At 39.4% G+C, this 17,770-nt stretch overlaps 1 protein-coding gene across 2 annotated transcripts in view; it reads left to right on the top strand.

Annotated features, from left to right (window-relative positions):
* Window positions 1-17,770, top strand: part of LOC124794883 (F-box/LRR-repeat protein fbxl-1-like) — a 131,094-nt gene that overhangs the window by 23,317 nt on the left and 90,007 nt on the right. Inside the window, exon 1 of one of the 2 annotated variants that reach the window (XM_047258578.1) lies at window positions 14,997-15,057. The exons of the other annotated variant lie outside the window; for it this stretch is intronic. The gene's annotated coding sequence lies outside the window, so the exon portion shown is untranslated. Of the gene's footprint in view, window positions 1-14,996; window positions 15,058-17,770 lie in introns of those variants that run through there. 2 annotated transcript variants of the gene reach the window in all.

The raw sequence follows: 17,770 nt of genomic DNA, 5'->3' as shown, positions 1-17,770 counted from the left end.
ATAACATACTCACTTTTTCAGAGACACATTTCCTTCTTTTGGCAGTACTAATTTTATACCCTCTTTATTTCTGATGACTTAAATTACTTTCCAGTCCAGATAGTAAATGTATCTACAACATATAGAAACTAATTTTTTTAATCCAATTCCCTCCAGCATCACCTGACTTGATCAGATTGCACTTCATTACCTTTGTTTTATGTTGTAAGGATCAGTCCATATGAAAAGATCTAATGAGAGTTGCTTGACCATTTTTAAATATTTTGTTGTTTTTTTTCATGTGATTAACCTTAATTTAAAAGTTCAAAACAGTTTTTTAAAAAGATTTACCTTGCACCCTTACTGAATGGCACCCATTTTTATTTGTGAGTGCACAACGGTTTTTCAATTTGGAGACACTAGCATTAATTTTAATATCTCTGCACTAGACTAAGTTACAACATTGCAACTGACATGACTGTTTTTAGAAAAATGTCCTCTGCAACATCGTTTATTACCCAAAACACCCTAAATTAAAAAATAACCAGTCAAAATTACTTCCAAAGTTTGGTATTGAAAACTCAGAAAATCCACTTTTTAGACCCAAAAATAACAACCAAGAAGTGATTATCAGAGTGTATTTTTTTTCTCTAGTTAGATATCATAAACTCCTAGCCTTAAATAGAGCAAGAACACTGACAAAGGTTTCCTTAAATTTTTATAAATTTTTGAAATTTGAGAATCATTATTTTTTTGTAAGGTTTGGAGCTATTTATCTCTGGTGAGACTGAATATAAAAATTTGTTTTGTTCACTTATTGTACACTTATATGATAGCAAAGTACTGTAAAAATTTCAACATTAATATTTGACTGTGAACAAAGATATGAATTTTTGAATACGATGAAATAGTTGATACTGTGCCCGTTTAAATGGTTTATTGTTCCATTGTAATAAAATTTAGTTGCCACAGTGGTAACACCGGTTCCCATCAGATCACCGAAGTTAAGTGCTGTCGGACCGAGCTAGCACTCGGACGAGTGACCTTTCGGTCTGCCGAATGCTGTCAGACCGAGCTAGCACTCGTCCGAGTGCTGTCGGCAAGTGGGGTGCACTCGGCCCTCGCGAAGCAAACTGAGGAGCTACTCGATTGAGAAGTAGTGGCTCCGGTCTCGGAAACTGATATTCGGCCAGGAGAGCGGTGTGCCGACCGCGTGCCCCTCTGTATCCGCATCTGATGACGTTGCCTGTGAGCTGAGGATGACACGGCTCGCGGTCAGTACCCTCGGGCCTCCGTGGCCTGTTCGGGGTGGAGTTTAGTTTAATATATTAAGTTAACACCGTCATCCTATATTTAGTTATTATTATTTATTTTAATAACAAAATATTCAACAATAGGAGCTTTTGTTTTGGTTCTATGTTTAAGAAAAATTGCCCATTTACACCTAGGTTTATTCTAAAAAAAAGTAGCACATTATTACAAGTTCAAAATGATAAAAGTAAAATAATAAACATGAAAAATTTCCCTATTGTTGGTAAGTCTACTATTTTGTGCATGACAAGTGTGTACAGGGGCTTGGTAGCCAGAATCTCAATGTAGACAAGTGTAATGTGCTGCGAATATACAGAAAGATAGATCCTTTATCATTTAGCTACAAAATAGCAGGTCAGCAACTGGAAGCAGTTAATACCATAAATTATCTGGGAGTACGCATTAGGAGTGATTTAAAATGGAATGATCATATAATGTTGATCGTCGGTAAAGCAGATGCCAGACTGAGATTCATTGGAAGAATCCTAAGGAAATGCAATCCGAAAACAAAGGAAGTAGGTTACAGTACGCTTGTTCGCCCACTGCTTGAATACTGCTCAGCAGTGTGGGATCCGTACCAGATAGGGTTGATAGAAGAGATAGAGAAGATCCAACGGAGAGCAGCGCGCTTCGTTACAGGATCATTTAGTAATCGCGAAAGCGTTACGGAGATGATAGATAAACTCCAGTGGAAGACTCTGCAGGAGAGACGCTCAGTAGCTCGGTACGGGCTTTTATTGAAGTTTCGAGAACATACCTTCACCGAAGAGTCAAGCAGTATATTGCTCCCTCCTACGTATATCTCGCGAAGAGACCATGAGGATAAAACCAGAGAGATTAGAGCCCACACAGAGGCATACCGACAGTCCTTCTTTCCACGAACAATACGAGACTGGAATAGAAGGGAGAACCAATAGAGGTACTGAAGGTACCCTCCGCCACACACCGTCAGGTGGCTTGCAGAGTATGGACGTAGATGTAGATGTAGATGTAGTTACAAGTCTGTACTGCAGCCCAGTAGTCGGTGACATAAACTGTGTTCCCCCACTACATTTGCTGGGTATGGTATTGTTTTAGCCGGTCTGTCCAGAAACCTCTGTTAGTATGGATCTACATACTTCATTGAGAGCATAGAATATTTTATGTAATTTTGTTTTTAGTGCAATTTGAAATCAACTAAAATAATTTTAAAATTTAATAATAAATAAATTTAAAAGCCTAATTGGAATGCAATAAAATGGATGAACAGTGCTCTAAGTTAAGTGTGTCACAAAACAGTGTATGGTTCAGTTTCAAAAAATGTAAAATATGTTAGTGACTTTGATGAAGATAGACAAACTTTGTCTAAAATAACAAGTAGGGTCTTCTGTATCACCAGTTTCTGAGTATCTTAAGGGAAAATATGTTCTGACATACAATCACATTTCTGGAAAAAAAAAATGCTCTGATCCATTCAAAGTTTATAAAAAGCCACTTACTAAAGGTTCGAGGGAAATAAAATTTGAACATCTGTCCTTGCTAAGTGAGAGTAAAACAGCTACCCAAATGAAACTTAATGTAAATCCTGGAAATTCCCCATGCCCAAATTGTTATTCAAAAATATTTGTGATGAATCCAGGACCAAAACTGTGTAATCTTGTAAATGACATTTTGGTTCCTAATGAAAAAGCTATTAGCAAATTGGATTTTGTTTTTCCTGATGTAGAAATATCTTGTGCCTCAAAAATAAGAAAACTGAGTTGCAGAAAAATAAAAGCAGCTATTGAAAGCAAGGTACAATGAATTTCAGACAATATTAGAAAAGACTTAGAGCCATGTTTATGTCATCAAAACGTCAGACTGGTGACTATGGGTGCAAAACCCCAATGATGTTATCTACAAAAAGTTACTAGATTTAACAGGCTGTGACACTAACAATGATGACTGCATGATGATTTTGTATGATAAATGCTACAATAATGAAACTGCTCTCGAATTGTTTAGCGAATCTGACAGTGCTACCTTGAGACAGTGGGTCACAACTGCAGTGCTGAAATGCTTAAGTGATTAAATCTCAGGAAGAGTACTTTGAATCTTTAATTGATAACTTAGAGAATCACAAAGTCACCACTATGTTTCTAAATACCAAACTAAGTTTTTAGTTTACGTTTGTGGTTCATGATGCAATACAAGGGTACCACTGGGTCAATGACCAGGTGACAGTGCATCCATTTGTTCTGTACTTTAAAAATGAGGACGAAATTTGCAGTTCATCAATTTGCATTCTAAGTAACTGCTTGGAGCACAGCACTTTGGTTTTCCATGTGTATGTAACAAATTACATAAAAGAAAAGTTGTCCAAGGCTGAGAAGCTCATACACTTTTGAGATAGAAGTGGTAGTCAATACAAGAACAAAAAGAATTTTCAAATCTTTGCAACCGCAAAGTAGATTTTGGCTTGGAGACCGAACATTGAAGTAGGAGGTACAACAAAATGTGAAGTGAGTAAATCCAGCATACAAAGAAAGACCACAGACAAATTTCTTACAGAAGAGGATATGTATGCCTTTTGCAAGCATAATATTAAAGATATCACCTATTTTCCCATCAAGAAAGAAGAGATAGTGCTTCATATAGAAACAACACTTCAAATCAGATCTGAAAACTGTATAGAAATTAAAGGAACAATGCAATTCCACTTTCACTAATGAAATATTAAATGGCTGGGTAACTGGAAGTCACCCGTTGGGATTTTTTATGACCTATCAAAGGCTTTTGATTGTGTAAATCATGGAATACTTCTAGATAAGCTCAAGTACTGTGGTATGAATGGGACAGTGCTCAAATGGTTTAAATCATACCTAACTGGAAGAGTGCAGAAAGTTGAAATAAACAGTTCACATAATATGCAAAAAACTGGCGATTTCTCAGACTGGGGAACAATCAAGAATGGAGTGCCGCAAGGTTCGGTCTTGGGTCCTCTGCTGTTCCTAACATATATTAATGACTTGCCATTCTATATTCACGAAGATGCAAAGCTGGTACGTTTTGCCGGTGATACAAGTATAGCTATCACACCCAACAGACAAGAATTAACTGGTGAAATTGTAAATGATGTTTTTTAGGAAATCATTAAGTGGTTCTCTGCAAATGGGCTCTCATTAAACTTTGACAAAACACAGTATATACAGTTCCACACAGTAAATGGAATGACACCATTAATAAATATAGACTTCAATCAAAAATCGGTAGCTAAGGTGGAATATTCAAAATTTCTAGGTATATGCACTGATGAGGGGTTGAACTGGAAAAAACACACTGAGGATCTGCTGAAACGTTTGAGTTCAGCTACTTATGCTATTAGGGTCATTGCAAATTTTGGTGATATACAGCTCAGTAAATTAGCTTAACACGCCTGTTTTCATTCTCTGCTTTTGTATGACATCATATTCTGGGGTAACTCATCATTGAGTAAAAGAGCGTTCATTGCACAAAAGCGTGTAATCAGAATAATTGCTGGAGCTGATCCAAGATCATCCTGCAGACACTTATTTAAAGAGCTAGGGATCTTCACTATAGCCTCACAATACATATATTCACTTATGAAATTTGTTATTAATAATCCGAATGAATTCAAAAGTAATAGCAGTGTACATGGCTACAACACTAGGAGGAAGGATGATCTTCACTACTCAAGGTTAAATCTAACTTTGGCTCAGAAGGGGGCAAATTATGCTGCCACAAAGGTTTTGGTCACTTACCTAATAGCATCAAAAGTCTGACAGATAGCCATATAGCATTTGAAAGGAAATTAAAAGAATTTCTTAATGGCAACTCCTTCTACTCATTAGATGAATTTTTGGATATAGTAAGTGGGTCATTCTCCCCCCGCCCCCTCCCCCCCCCCCTAAAAGAAATTAAAAATATTGAGTGTCATGTAATATTTTATTTAATGTCATATCTATGACACATTCCACATTATTACGAAGTGTCATATTCACAATCTATGGAACAAGTACTAATCTAATCTAGATACCTTGGAATTGCAGAATACTAAGTTCGATGTTACAAAACATCAGATACCGAAATTTACCAGGATCATTGTGTCAGTAAAAGTACTTCTCTGTCTTTAACACTGAATGACACAGGAGCATGTGTGTGTGATAGACAGTGGTGGCATGCAGAGGTTGAAAGTCATAAGTTTGGAAAATAATTATGTTTCTGTGCATTTTTACCACCCTGCTGGCCCAATAACACCATTCAAGAAATCGAATAGTGACAAAGTTTTTAAGGACTTCAGGAAGGCAGGAAGGCTGTGAGGGACACACGTGTATTCAGGGGATTCCTTGACGACACTGATCATTATTTAATCTGCAATGAAATTGGGATTGCGAGGCCGAAAGTGCAGGAGTTCAGGTCCATATGTAGGAGGATAAGAGTGGAGAAACTTCAGGATAAGGAAATCAGGCACAAGTACATAACAGCGATCTCAGAAAGGTACCAGTTAGTTGAATGTAGTCAATTACAGTCATTGGAAAAGGAATGGACAAGGTACAGGGACACAGTACTAGAAGCGGCTAAAGAATGTCTTGGAACAGTAGTGTGTAAAGGTAGGATGAAGCAAACAGCTTGGTGGAACGACACAGTCAAGGCAGCCTGTAAAAGGAAAAAGAAGGCGTATCAAAAATGGCTACATACTAGAACTCAGGTAGACAGAGAAAGTTATGTTGAAGAAAGAAACAAAGGCAAACAGATAATTGCAGCATCCAAGAAGAAATCTTGGGAAGACTTTGGAAACAGGTTGGAGACTTAGGGTCAAGCTGCTGGAAAACCATTCTGGAGTGTAATTAGCAGTCTTCGAAAGGGAGGAAAACTGCTTGTGAATCCTGTGGATTCCTTGGGCAGATGGAGGAAATATTTTGGAGAGTTGCTCAATGTAGGTGAAAATACAATCAGTAATGTTTCAGATTTCGATGTACAATGGGATAGGAATGATGATGGAAATAGGATCACATTTCAGGAAGTGGTGAAAATGGTCAATAGATTGCAGTGCAATAAAGCAGCTGGGGTGGATGAAATTAAGTCGGAACTCGTCAAATTCAGTGGAATGTCAGGTCTTAAATGGCTATACAGGATAATTGAAATGGCCTGGGAGTCGGGACAGGTTCCATCAGACTGGACAAAAGCAGTAATCACACCAATCTTTAAACATGGAAACAGAAAAGATTGTAACAACTACAGAGGTATCTCTTTAATCAGCATTGTGGGTAAAATCTTCTCAGGTATTGTTGAAAGGAAAGTGCGACTATTAGTTGAGGACCAATTGGATGGAAATCAGTGTGGGTTTAGGCCTCTTAGAGGTTGTCAGGACCAGATCTTTAGCTTACGGCAAATAATGGAGAAGTGTTATGAGTGGAACAGGGAATTGTATCTATGGTTTATAGATCTAGAAAAGGCATATGACCGGGTTCCTAGGAGGAAGTTATTGTCTGTTCTACGAGATTATGGAATAGGAGGCAAACTTTTGCAAGCAATTAAAGGTCTTTACATGGATAGTCAGGCAGCAGTTAGAGTTGACGGTAAATTGAGTTCACGGTTCAGAGTAGTTTCAGGGGTAAGACAAGGCTGCAACCTGTCTCCACTGTTGTTCGTATTATATATGGGTCATATGTTGAAAACAGTAGACTGGCTGGGTGAGATTAAGATGTGTGAACACAAAATAAGCAGTCTTGCATATGCGGATGACTTAGTTGTGATGGCAGATTCGATTGAAAGTTTGCAAAGTAATATTTCAGAGCTAGATCAGAAATGTAAGGACTATGGTATGAAGATTAGCATCTCCGAAATGAAAGTAATGTCAGTGGGAAAGATATAAACGGATTGAGTGCCAAATAGGAGGAACAAAGTTAGAACAGGTGGACAGTTTCAAGTACTTGGGATGCATATTCTCACAGGATGGCAACACAGTGAAAGAACTGGAAGTGAGGTGTAGCAAAGCTAATGCAGTGAGCGCTCAGCTTCGATCTACTCTCTTCTGCAAGAAGGAAGTCAGTACCGAGACTAAGTTATCTGTGCACCGTTCAATCTTTCGACCGACTTTGTTGTATGGGAGCGAAAGCTGGGTGGATTCAGGTTACCTTATCACAAGGTTGAGGTTAAGAACAGGCTTAGATGGTGGGGTCATGTTACATGCATGGGAGAAGCAAGGTTACCCAAGAGACTCGTGGATTCAGCCGTAGAGGGTAGGAGGAGTCGGGGCAGACCGAGGAGAAGGTACCTGGATTCGGTTACGAATGATTTTGAAGTAATAGGCTTAACATCAGAAGAGGCACCAATGTTAGCACGGAATAGGGGATCATGGAGGAATTTTATAAAGGGGACTATGCTCCAGACTGAACGCTGAAAGGCATAATCAGTCTTAAATGACGATGATGATGATCATGATGATTTCAGTTCTTGAACTTGCCACAACAACTGGGAGGTCTTATTCTATATCCCTCAAGCTGTCTGAAGAAATAAGTGGTCTTAACAGAAACTACTAGTATTCAGAAGCACCACATCTTGAAAAATTACTGAACTCAACATTTGTATTATGTTGAAAAATTTTAAATAAATATTTTCAGTTAACGTACTTTAGAGTTTATGCATATAATTCAGTACCTTAACTTCAAATTGATTACGTCTAGCCAATATCACACATGAATTAGGCAACAGCCATAAGATCAATTGTAATGTGATGGGAATTATTTCCTCATTTTCAAAAATTCGTATCTACGTTCACAGTCAAATGTCAATGTTGAGTTTTTTACAGTACTTTGCTATCATATAGGTGCACAAAATGTGCAAAAATCAATCAGTCCCACCAAGGATAACTAGTCCCACACTTTACAAAAAATTAAGATTTTCAAATTTCAAATATTTATAAAAATTAAGGAAACATTTGTCAGTGTTCTTGTTCTGTATAAGGCTCTATATAAGGCTAGTAGTTTATGATGTCTAACTAGAAAAAAAATTGTTTCTTGGTTGTCATTTATGAGCCTAAAAAGTGGCTTTTCTAAATTTTCAATACCAAACTTTGGAGGTTATTTTGACTGGTTATTTTTGAATTTAGGATATTTTGGGTAATAAACAATGTTGTAGAGGAGACTTTTCTAAAAACAATCATGTCAGTTGCAGTGTTGTAACTTAGCACAGTGCAGTGATATTAAAATTAACCTAATGTCTCCAAATTGAAAAACCACCATGTGCTTACAAACAAAAATGGCTGCCATTCGGTAACGGTGCAAGGTAAAATTTGTTTTAAAAACTATTTTGAACTTTTCAATTACAGGGTAGTCACCCATAAAAAATCAAAATATTTAAAAATGGTCAAGCAACTGACTTAATTTTTATTGGATCACTTCATTAGGACTGGCCCTAAAGTAAGCTGCCAATTTGTGCAACAATTTGAAATCGTATATAGGTATCTGACTGGATATGTTTTTGGATAGCACTCAATTCGATGACTGCGTAATCTGCAAAAAGTCTGAGATTCTTGATGTAGCTGTTACTTCCTGGTCTCCAAATTGAAAAACCACCATGTGATTACAAATAAAAATGGCCACCATTCAGTATCAGTGCAAGGTAAAATTTTTTTAAAAACTATTATGAACTTCTCAATTACACCTGCATAGCATTAGTTCGTCCTTGTACTTCCCATGTTAATCTCCCAGACTTCATCAGTGATATTGTAATAATTACTTTAATTGTAAAATGTGATGTAGAACAGATAACATTTTTTAAATTTTAAACTTTTCACACAATTTGCAACTGAAGATGCGACATATATTCCTATACTTTATGTACATTGATAACTTGTACTATTCAAATGTTTTTATCGTTGCTCATAAAAGATTGATATCAAATTCAGAAATGTATCTCCCTTCCAGTTCACCATTTTTATTGTCGATATAACAGTTCTTGAGAACATTGCACATCTCCAGGGCAGGATGGCGACCCACGTAATGCTTACTGCCATGTCCGAGCAGCTGTTTCCTCTCACTAAGTTGCTGCAACTGCAGTCCCATGCCGAAGATGCGTGTCATCGCTCAGTATCCACTACACAATTTGCACCACACAAGGAAACTGCTACTAAGGTAGCAGAGTAATTCTGGAGTGCACATGGGATTTTTTTGGCTAGGCAGTAGTTTGAGGTGCTCTGACGGACACTCACCATTCAATAAGCATCGAGGGGAGTCAAACGGCGTTCAGAATAAAGACACTTTGCCTGTCAATTTTATGAGTAAACTGTCGAAGTCTTCGTAATAACGTACCTGAATGTACTGCCCTCCAGGAAAGTTCTCACGCTCAAATTATTCTTGGGCTGAGAGGTAGCTGAAACGTGAAGAGTAAAGTTAAGAGATATTTAGCTAACTGTGGAGTGTATATTGGAAAGACAGATTAGAGGCCATAGGAGGGGAAGTATTCGTTGCAGTTGACAAAAATGTTGTCTCTGAGGTCGAAGTGGGTGTGACAAAGAAGTCACATATAACAGGTGTAGGTGAAACCAAGTTAATTGTTGGATGTTTTTACTGTCCACCCAATTCTGCTGTGACACTTCTAAGAGTCATTAGAAGAAAATGTACCTTCATGCATAAATACTCAGATCGTGTAGTACTAACTGAAGGTGATTTTAACCTACCGAGAATAGACTGGGATGTCTGTCGATTCATTGTGGGAATATACAGACATCCAGTCATGCGAAACACCTGTGAACATGTTTTCTGAAAATTGTCTCGAGCAGCTAGCTCGGCAGCCCGCATGCAGTGGAAATATCTTAGACCTTGTAGCAATAAACGGTCTTGACCTTATTGACAGAGACAGTACAGAAACAAGGATTAGCGATCGTGATGTCATTGTAGCAATTATGAGTACGAAAGTTATTAATTCAGTCAAGAAGGCTAGGAGAGAGTTTCTGCTCGATAGAGCATATGGGCAGTTATTAACATCTCACTTAGACTGTTTATTGGCATCATTTACTTCCAGTACCATGGATGTTGAGGAATTATGGCCAAAGTATAAGCCTATTGTAAATCGTGGTCTGGAGAGTTACATGGCTAGTAAGCAGAAAACAATGGAAAAGACCCACCACGGTTTAATAACAAAATTCGTCGGATGCTGTGGAAGTAGAGGCTGTTGCACTCTCGGTTCAAAAGCGAGTGCATAATTGACGACAAGTGAAGGTCAGTAGAGATTCGTGTGTCTGTGAGATCTACACGCGACGCATACAACAACTACCGATGTGATACTTTAGCGAGAGATCTGGCAGAGAACAGAGTAGAAAGATCGAACCCGTAGTGTTCGGATACAGTATTACTAGTGTCCTGGTCGACACAGTCGAGTCATTTAAATATCTGGGCGTGACATCGCATACCGGTACGAGCTGGAACGAGCGTGTGAGAACTGTGGTAAGGAAGGTGAACGGCTAACTTTGATTCATTGGGAGAATTTTAGGAAAGAGTGGTTCGAACGTAAAGGAGACTGCATATAGGACACCGGTGCGACCTCATCTCGAGTGCTGCTCTAGTGGTCGAGATCCGTACCGGGTTGGACCGAAGGAAGACGTCGGAGCAATTCAGAGGTGGGCCGCTAGATTTGTTGCCAGTAGGTTCAAACAATGTGCGAGTGTTATGGAGATGCTTTGGGAACTCAAATGGGAATTCCTGGAGGAAAGCCAATGTCATTTTTGAGAAACACTATTGAGGAAATTTAGAGAACCTGCATTTGAAACTGACTGCCAAACGATTGTACTGCCGCCAACATACATTGTGCGTGAGGACCACGAAGATGAGATAGAAGAAATCAGAGCTCACGAGGAGGGATATCGACAGTCGTTTTTCCCTCGCCCTATTTGTGAGTGGAGCAGGAAAGGAAATGACAAGTAGTGGTACACAGTGCCCTCCGCCACATACTGTACAGTGGCTTGTGGAATATCTGTGTAGACATAGATGTAGATATGGCCCACCAAATGTGCAATAAAAATAAAACCAGCACACAATATGTGCCTGTTTATATTAGACTTACACTGGAATAGCAATGTGCACGTATACAGGTGGGGTATAAAAGGGCAGTGCATCGGTGAGCTGTCATTAATACTCAGCCGATTCCTGCCGAAAGGTTTCCGACGTGATTATGGCCGTATGACAGAAGTTAACGGACTTTTAATGTGGAACAGTAGTCGGAGCTAGACGCGTCGGACATTCCGTTTCAGAAATTGTTAGGGAATTCAAAATTCTGAGATCGGTAGTGTCTGGAGTGTGGCGAGAATACCGGATTTAGGGCATTAACTCTCACCGTGGACAACACAGTGTCCGATAGCCTTCACTTAATGACTGAGAGCAGTGGCATTTGCTCAGAGTTGTCATTGCTTACTCACGAGCGACACTTCATGAAATAACTGGAGAAACGAATCGGGGACATACGACAGACGTGTCCGTTAGGGAAATTTGGCGTTAAGGGGCCACGGCAGCAGACGACCGATGCGGGTGCATTTGCTAACAGTACGAGACTGTCTGCAGTGCCTCTCCTGGGCTCGTGAGCATATCGGTCGAATGTTAGATTATTTGAAAACTGTGACCCGGCCAGACGAGTCCCGATTTAAGTCGGTAAGAGCTGACGGTAGGGTCTGAGTGTGGCACGTAGCCCATGTAGTCGCGGACCCGAGTTGCCAACAGTGTGTTGTGCGAGCTGGTGGTGGCTCCACAATGATGTGGGCTGTCTTCACACGGAACCAAACTGGTCCATTGGAGCAGTTCTCTTTGGCTACTAGGAGACAATTTACAGCCATTCATTGACTTCTTTTTTGCAAACAGTGATGGAATTTTTATGGATGGCAATGTACCATATCACTGGACCGCATTCCGGACAACTCGAGTGAACAATTCGGCCACCCGGAATGCCTGAAATGCAAATCTCGTTGAACATTTGTGGGACGTTATCGAGAGGTTGGGCTGTGCACAGTACTGTGCTGTGGCAACGCTTTTGCAACTACTGTGTAAACAGCTACAGAGGCAGCGCGGCTCAGTACTTCCGCAGAGGAAATGTACGTAAATGACCTTGTGGGTGACATCGGAAGTCCACTGAGGCTTTTTGCGGATGATGCTGTGGTGTATCGAGAGGTTGTAACAACGGAAAATTGTACTGAAATGCAGGAGGATCTGCAGCGAATTGACGCACGGTGCAGGGAATTGCAATTGAATCTCAATGTAGACAAGTGTAATGTGCTGCGAATACATAGAAAGATAGATCCCTTATCATTTAGCTACAAAATAGCAGGTCAGCAACTGGAAGCAGTTAATTCCATAAATTATCTGGGAGTATGCATTAGGAGTGATTTAAAATGGAATGATCATATAAAGTTGATCGTCGGTAAAGCAGATGCCAGACTGAGATTCATTGGAAGAATCCTAAGGAAATGCAATCCGAAAGCAAAGGAAGTAGGTTACAGTATGCTTGTTCGCCCATTGCTTGAATACTGCTCAGCAGTGTGGGATCCGTATCAGTTAGGTTTGATAGAAGAGATAGAGAAGATCCAACGGAGAGCAGCGCGCTTCGTTACAGGATCATTTAGTAATCGCGAAAGCATTACGGAAATGATAGATAAACTCGAGTGGAAGACTCTGCGGGTGAGATGCTCAGTAGCTCGGTAGGGGCTGTTGTTGAAGTTTCGAGTACATACCTTAACTGAGGAGTCAAGCAGTATATTGCTCCCTCCTACGTTTATCATGCAAAGAGCCCCTGAGAATAAAATTAGAGCCCACACAAAGGTATACTGACACTCCTTCTTTCCACGAACAATACGAGACTGGAATAGAAGGGAGAACCGATAGAGGTACTCAGGGTACCCTCCACCACACACCGTCAGGTGGCTTGCGGAGTATGAGTATGGATGTAGATGTAGATGTAGATGTAGAGGACTCCAGTGACTTGTCGAGTGCATGTCAACTTGCTGCACTGTGCCGGGTAAAAGAAGGTCCGTCAGCAATTTAAAGGGTATCCTATGACTTTCGTGGCCTCAGTGTATTATTGTATGTTCTGTTATTATAAATTACTTTTATTTAGAGTATCATTTGTTGGTAAGAAGACGTAGGGATATGTCTCACTTCTGTGTAGTGTTAAGCCCATTACAGGCTACTGTTACTATTGTGTGCCAGTTCATTAACGCACTTCCCTCAGTCACACTTGAAGTTACTTCTACACCTGCCGACGGCACTCCATCTGAGATAAAATGCTGCATTCTCCTCACTGAGAAGTCCTCAGTGTGGTCACAAATTGTAGTTGCTCAGCAATCGAGCCTGCACTAAAGTTTGGGCCACAATTCTGATAGTATACAGTTATGAACTTCTGAATGTACAGCTTTTATACTTTGCATGCTTTGGTTGTTTCTCTCTCACACCGCCTAATGCCCGAGTGCAAAATACTGTGTAGCGAAGTAAGTAAGAAGTTCCTCTTCGTCATGCTTCTGAACCGACAAGTGATAGCCGTGTCGAGATGTCCTTCCCTAATATTGTTAACTCTGAAAGCATACTCTGGTTGGGATTTGTGGGGAAGATGCAGATGACAAGATGCCCAAATGAATAATGAAAGACAGGTTGTGTTCCACCAGATGGAAGGGCTGACCGAGAGCTAGATGGCGGGATACTGTATCCACTGACCTTAATGAGATAGAGATCTGATGGAGGAGAAAAACAGAGAACAGATACGTATGGAGGAAGAGTATTGAGGAGCTCGAGGTCCACCGAGACCTGTAGTGCCAAAACGAAGAGGAAATGTGTTTCATTTTATCAGCCTCAGTCCTTCTTCTCACTGCACACAATACACTCCCTTGCAGAAGAGCCCAATTTGACTGTGTTTACATCCCAGTTATAAAGGCACATTTGCATGCCGAGCGTGAGTTTCCTCGGAAACGCGAAATATTAATTAAATAAATAATCAGTGACAAATAAATAAAGCCTATGGCACACAACTGCAGCGCTGTGTCGCTGATAAAACAAAAGCACAATTATGTTACTCTTATGTTTGATTAAGAAAGGGGAGAGCTCTGGTTGAAGTGGTGCGAGAAGCACATATTTTATTTTATTGTCTGGCACACCGCCATATTTCATGTTATAGAAGAATACTGCGAGTTACAACCACACTAGGCACTCGATTCTGTAAAGAATTTATATTTATAAAAGTAAGTAGGATTATGAACTGTAGGCTTATTCATTGAATATATCTGATTTAACTAACTGTGTAACTTTTTTATGTTTAGTAGACATTCACCTCTGTACAACGTATTGGCATGGCTGGCAAATTATTGTAATATTGAGATTTAGATTATGAGTCCGCACCTACCGCAGCAGTCTTTGGAAACGATTTAATTACGAAGTCCGATTATTCAGTTTTATTTCACGGTCAACTACGAGTAACATTGCCTTTACGAAAAAGCCATTGTCAAGCGTCTGATACCGAATAATTAAACGTCCACGTTCCAGATAAGCAAATACAATTGCAATCACAATCACCATCATACAGATAGAATAATTAACATATTTAAAATAACATTTTTTATTTATTTTATTTATTTTATATTGGCGACTGCGTGTCGGACTTGTTATTTTGTCATTTGTTACATTGTTCTCTTTGTTTCATGTAAAAAATCAACTTTCTGGACCTGGACGTCAATGTATGAGAGATAACAAAATCTGAAGATATTTTCCAATTCTGAAATTTTGCGGGAAGACGCAATGAAACTTCCAGCAAAATAAGGTAAGACGCAGCATCTTTGCATTGGTAGGCTTGACCAGACGTATAATTCAGTGTATTAGCTTTTCAGTAAATTCTGTAGTGTTTCTTTTCTGCATAACAGTTTCAGTGATAAATTTCATTCTCAGTACTTTTCCCTAAACAATAACGTATGCAACAATACCAATACACGAGTGTACAATATGGCCGACTTCTGTACGATATCATGTAACATGGCCAGCAGCCATTACCAATAATCTCAAATTCAGTTTATATTTTTAAATTAACAGACAGCCATTGTTGCTACGAGCGATTCATGCTCAACTACATTTTATTTTAAAATCAGTGTCAAAAATTTTCTTGAAACATATATCATGTGTGGCATGGTAATAACTAGAAAACAATACGCAAAAATGGAACAGCAAGGACGTACTATTCAGACGCAATCCGACTCGGACGTGAGACAAGTGTTAGAAAATGACTTTACGACAGCAACCGGTAGTGACGATTCATCAAACATTGACGCAAGTGTTGACGAAAATTTTGACGATAGGCCGTCCACTACAAAAATTTCAAAATCTCAATCAGAGCCCATGTTAATGCATGACGTCACGTCTAATGAAGCGGCGGGGGCAGAGAACTTGCAAACGGTAAACATTGCCGACATGTTACAAATGCTAATGAAACAAAACGCCGAAAACATGGCAACCTTAAAGGCACAATTAGAGACACAAAATGAACAGTTAAAAACACAAAATGACGAAATCAAATCTGATCTCATAGCAATCAAGATAGGTAATGACACTTTATGTAAGCGTGTGGAACTTATAGACGCCACACTGACCAAACAGATGACCGAACTCAGTACTAAATTTTCCCAGCTCAATATGAGACAAGAAAAGACTACAACTGACGTAGCACTTTTACAGACACAAGTAAAAAACCTTAATGTCACGTGTGAAGTTCTTACTGAACAAATTCAAACATATCCTTCAGTACATGACAACCTTGAAAAACGAATTACTGACGTACAGAATAAATTTGACAATGTTGAACAACACCTGACTGACATCTTACAATCAGATGCCACAGCTCATTTTCAAAATATTAATAAAGAATTTCATGATTGGGTTGAGAACAAAGACAAACATTTTGATAGATGCTTACGTGAAAATTTACCAACAATTGTGCACGACTCCGTAGCGCAATACATTACTAATAACAAACAGCTGATCAGTGACGCAGTACAATCCGTCACTGCACCCATGAGACAATTCACCGATCAACTACAGTCTGAATGTAACGAAAATATCAGTCAAAATGTACAGTTCAAAACCAATATACATTCGAGTATGATACACACATTCCGCACACGACAAATACACAAGAACAAAACACACCACGACTACAACACATACCACGATGTGCAAACACAAACACAAGCTATTATCATGGTAAACCACAGCAACATTATCGTAATTACTCGCCAGCTGAACATACCAGTAATTACAGTGGAATAAATCCATATCACAATGCGAAGGAAGATGAAAGCTTAATGAAACACAGGCAATTTCAGATTTTTATCCCAGAAAAACGAACCATTCATCCGGTGATTTTTCTTAAATCTTTTAGTAACGTATTTCCATGCACTTGGAGTGACCGGAAAAAGATTTCATATATTGTCGGTTACATCCAAGGCGATGCAGCTGTCTGGGCATACAGTCAAGCTGACGTATGTACCACGTACAGTGAGTTTGAGCGTGCTTTTCTGAACAAATTCTGGTCGCAATCCGTCCAGGAGCGACTCAGAAGACAAATTTTAGAACCTGAAACTTTTAACAGTAAAAATGGTAACTTACGCAGATATTTTGAAAAATACTTGAGCATGGGACATTTTTTAGACGAACCAGTCGCAACACATGATATACTCCGAGCGTTGAAGGCCAAATTGCCTTTCAACATTAAGGAAAAACTTCTACATATCCCGGATGATGATTCAGATTATTTTTTAACAGCTTTAGATTCGGTTGACATGTTACTTGAAGATCAGCGCTTCGCGCGGCAAAACAGCAGCCACAATGTTTACACTAGTGGTATGCAAAACATGCAGGCTTGCCAACACAATTCTGGCGCGCCCACAGTTGGATACGCGGTACAACAAAAACAGCAAACTCACATGCCGTCTCAGTACGGAAATCAAAATCAACACGCGTATTCCAATACAAACAATAGTTACAACAGTAATAACATTTCATGCGGCAATCCATACAAAAGGCACCGCGGTAATAACTACAACGGTAACAACGGATACAAAGGTAATAACAAAAACACAAACAGAAATAGAAATAATAGTAACTACGAGCCAAGACAGCATCAAGGTTGGACTCGTAACGATCAGTACTTTCATTCAAACTCTGCTTTACCACAGCAGCCACCAGGACAAAATTGGAGCATACCTTACGACCGACAGGTAAGTTATAATGCACAACAGCAACAACAACCGCAAAAGTTTGGAGATCATAATAGGCAATATCCGAATGTGAATATAATAGAAATGACACCTGATGCACAACCTCAATCTGTGTCAGTACCTAGTACAAATGATAATCCAACAAACTAGAAACAGTCACTACTTTGCCCCAGGTTGTGGCTGAAGAATTCTTGGGGGGCGACTTCAATGTTAATCAGTTATTTGACACCACACTTGAACAACAGAATAATGATATGCCGAGTAATT

Source organism: Schistocerca piceifrons, chromosome 4 (assembly GCF_021461385.2).
Source record: "Schistocerca piceifrons isolate TAMUIC-IGC-003096 chromosome 4, iqSchPice1.1, whole genome shotgun sequence".
Lineage (NCBI taxonomy): Eukaryota > Metazoa > Arthropoda > Insecta > Orthoptera > Acrididae > Schistocerca > Schistocerca piceifrons.
Note: the sequence above shows the minus strand (reverse complement) of the source record. Positions and strands in the feature narration are given on the sequence as shown.